The following is a 4,256-nucleotide window of genomic DNA, read 5'->3' as shown; positions in this document are numbered from 1 at the left end:
CTTTGTGTAGTTTAAATTTCCATAGAGAATGTACAACTTTTATAACTAATTATAATGTTTAGTGTCTTTGTAAGAAGATATGGTATCAGAGCTTTTCATTACTTTTTATTATTCTGTGTAAGTCTTTCCCCTTAGCAGTTCCCTCTAGAATTCAGTACTGCCCCATCAAACATTTTGGAAATGTATGCTCAGGCTTTGTCTTATGGGTGAGTTGGTCTCTGGGTGGGTTATCTGGTGGCCAATAGCGTTTGGCGGGCTGCTGGGATAATCCCTCAGTTTGTTGTATTTGAGCTACCAGAGCACTGGGACAGGCCTTTAGCCCTTATAGGTGGGGCTGCAATCAGTGAGAGCTGAAGATAAAATGCCAGCAGTCCCTGTACTGTGAAACTCCGAACTGTGTTCTAGTACATCCTTCCTGCTCTGGCATTTGGTCTCAGTAGCTATCTGTTCCCCGTCGTAGACATGCAGGCTTGTAAGAACCCTGGCTTCCTGACAGACAGGCACGTAGGGCTCAGAGACTAGGGCCTACGGTCTCCTATTGCAAAACTGAGTGCACGTGTGCCAGCCTGCCACTAAGCAACCATGATGGGACCCGGCACTGCTACAGCAGGTGACTGGTTTTAGGAAAGCAATCTAATCAATCTAACCAATTCAGCTATGACTTATTGCCCGATACTTAATGGTAAGAGGACTGAAAAGTGAACGAATTCAAATCATCCAACATGGACTGCGGTCCAGTGAGAAAGAAGAAATTGTATTTCCTAATGTGGCAAGAATACCAGAATAACCCCTGACTCTCAAATGGAAGCTCTCAGGACAGGAAGTCAGAAGCTTTTCAGAGTCACCAGGCTCCCAAGCTTAAAACCTCCTGGCGAAAATCACAATCACTCTCCTATATTTCCAATGGAACCGTGGGCACAACTTATTCCCATGAATACACCAGTATCCTCGTTGCCAGAGTCTTTCTGCAGTCTCAGGTCCACAGGCTGGCTATTTTTAGATGAACCCAAAACTGTAATATCACTGAATCCCCAGATACATTCCGCAAATCCAAAAGAGGCAGTTAAATTAAATTATGAAGCTTCATTTTCGTATTACCCAGAGAGGCCTCTACTTCCATTAGAGAATACTCAGCTATGAATCTCATCCCCGCGTGCATCTGCCTAAGCTCCACAGACCTGGATGAGCCCCGGGACCTTCCTCAGAATTGCAGCCCCTCCACCTGTTTCTGAATTGCGAGGTGCTCCCGGCACTGCCTGCAGGTTTGAGAGCAAGAATGAGAGGCCTACGAGGGAGGGCCGCAGTCCTCCCTTCAAAATCAGCTCCTAAAAGAAGATAAGGCTCCATCTTTCAGGGGAATGCATCCCTAACCCCGTGACACAGAGGAAGGCTGTGAAGACCCTAGGTTTTATCCCCGGGGCTTTTGAGATACTCTCTGGTTGGCAAGACGTTAATCAGAATCTTGCTCTTGTAACAGTCCTAATGCAGTGGAGATCTTTCAAAACAGAGCCTCAGAATGAGGCAGCCTTCCTCGTAGGCTTGAACTTCTGCTTTTGCCTCGGGACATCTGGCTGCGATCATAATTTAACTCCTGTGGACTGAATGAATGGTGTCTTATTTCCTCCCATTGTGCAAACCCTCAAGGATGGCCATTAGAGCCGCTCGCACGGCATCATGCTGCTCTTTGCCAAGTCTTGTTCCCTATTTCTAAGCTTTTAGAACAATCCCATTTTTGGATATTTTCTGTCTGGACTAGCTTTGCCATATCTGCATCACCTGTTTCTCTTTTCAGATGACTTGCCATCTTTCTGCACTGTGTTCCCTTCCTGGATCTCTCACCGGGATCCCCTTGGGGCTCTGTCCAGTGCTTCTTTCCACCCAGTTAAGAAGGTGACAGCCCTGACTCCTGTGGAAGGAAAGGCCACAGAAGCTCATGAGGCCAGCACCAGAGATATCTTTGGGCTGTGCATACCACTCTGCATCTTGTCTGTGGTGGGTGTGAGGAAAACTTCCAACAGCTTAAGCAGTGGCTGTTTAAACTGTACTTCAAATCCCAATGTACAATGCATGTCTACACTAATCAATTCAGAATTTCTGAGTGGGAGCCAGGTGGCAGTCGTTTCTAAGGATCCCCCGTGTCCCTGGGGTGCAGCCCAAGCTCAGATCACGCGAGCAATGTTTTTGTGACATGGAGAATTGTTTTGTCAGCAGCTCAAGTCCCTTTCCCAGGAGCAAGACATTTCTGTCAGGAGACCCCCGCAGTGGTTTGGATAGGAAGCTGGGTTTTCTGATATGATTTCCTGAAAGACACATTGACTCAGGGACAATGTGGATTTCTGTCTCTGAGGTCTCTGATGTCCCAGTGCAATACCCAGAGGTACTCCTGTGAATCATCGGGGCTTTTCCAGATTCACTAAGCTTTCCACATGGTCAGCTATCTTTCTCTAGTGAATCCGAAGGTGTAGACTGCTGAAAACTCACAGCCACTGGTCAAGTATAGACCTCATTTGTAGACAGCATTTTAAAGGCAACAAAACTTCACTGGCTAGATGTTTCTAGAAAGACCAGAGTGCATGGTGGGACTTGGGCCTCTTCTCTGTCACACACCCCTGTTCCAAGATGCCAACTCTCACTCTGGCTCATGGCTTCACTTGACCACACTGTCTCACAGTCACTACCTAAAACTAAAACCAGGCAGCAGTCAGAACAAGAAGAGAGCAGCCTCAGGTCTTTCCCAGCACAGGACAAATATGTCCTCTCTAGAAAGAGCTCAGGAAAGAGGGCCCAATCAGACGTTTGGTCATCGCTTCCTTTTCTGCTGCTCCACCTCCTCCTTACGGACATCTGAAGTCCTGATTCTGGGCTCAGCAGCTGTCATCCACTCCCACACCACCCTGACTGCAAGTGCCTGTCCTACGTCCGTGGGCTGCAGGAGGAAGGCTGGCTGGCGCACATGTGTTCTCCACCTCAGTGGGCCCATTGTTTTCATCTCCACCTGCAGCTTCTGCCTTCCCCATAGGCTGTAATTCAGCTGTTACATTTTTAATTGCTTTATGGTGGTTTCTTAATTCGCCCAACTGCCCTTTTCTTTCGGTGTCTGATGTTTTCATTACAGCTTGTTCTCTCTATAAATTCCAAGCCCTTTGTCACTGAAGCCCTATCTTCTTGCATGCTGTTATGCAAATGACCTAAAATGCTCTCTGCTTCTTCGGGAGGACATTTCCTCACCTTCCTTTTGCAGTAGGACGTTATAAGCCCCATGACAAGATGTTTTCTGTTGACTTATTCAAAAAGAGCAGATACCCATCTAGACTCAGTGTTTACCAAAATTCAAGGTAGTTAGGCTGTCCTTGGCCCTGAATTCTTTCCAAGCATTTCCAAGTATGCGGCTGCAGAGGATGATCTGTTGAGCTCCAGGATCCATTTCCAACTGTGGAAAGCTTTTATCTGATGTGATTCTGTTAACACATAATCAAATTTTATTTCCAGTACCTGACTCTCCGATGCTGTGCCTAGAAGAACCCTATGAAATTGCAATCCCCAAAATGTACCTCCAGTGAGTGCTTTTAGTCCCTGACTCCCACACTGGATGGGAGTGGGAATTTAAAGCATCAGGAGTAGAGGGTGGCACTAATGGTGTCCTGGAGAAGCGCACCAGGGCCATCTGTTTCTCTTGCACCACCTATAAGCAGAAGCAGACCAGGTAAAGACACAAGGGAGCCAGGCGTGGCAGCATGCATCCATAATCCCAGCACGCTGGGAGGCAGAGGCAGGAGGATCACAAGTTCAACCCCAACCTAGGCAACGGGCAACCTAGTGAGACCCTATCTCAGAATAAAGAGGGGAGGGACTGGGTCCTTAGATCAGTACAAAGGACGACATGGTCGAGTCCCTAGCACTGCAACAGCAAGCAGAAACACCCAAAGGACACCAGGATTTGGAGGCAGATTTATTTTACGTGGATGGGCACTGATTGCTATCAATCCCTAAACATCTGGCCCCAAAGATTCAGGGAGGAAAAGCGAAAGCAAGACGGGAGTACTTGGCTGCCTTTCATTGGTTCTCACACCATGCGTCACAATGACCAGCTGTGCATCACAGCGATCAACAGGGTCTGGGGAGGAAGCTCAGCCACTTAAGCACCTGCTTGGTCAGCACAAGGTCCTGAGTTCCATCCCCAGTCTCCCTCCAAATAAATAAATAATTCATCTTTGTGACCAACAGTTTCTTTTTTTTTTTTTTAATTTTATTTATTT

Source organism: Octodon degus, unplaced genomic scaffold, assembly GCF_000260255.1.
Source record: "Octodon degus isolate 3935 unplaced genomic scaffold, OctDeg1.0 scaffold00036, whole genome shotgun sequence".
Taxonomy (NCBI): Eukaryota; Metazoa; Chordata; class Mammalia; order Rodentia; family Octodontidae; genus Octodon; species Octodon degus.
The sequence above is the reverse complement of the archived record's forward strand: the minus strand, read 5'-3'. Positions refer to the sequence as shown.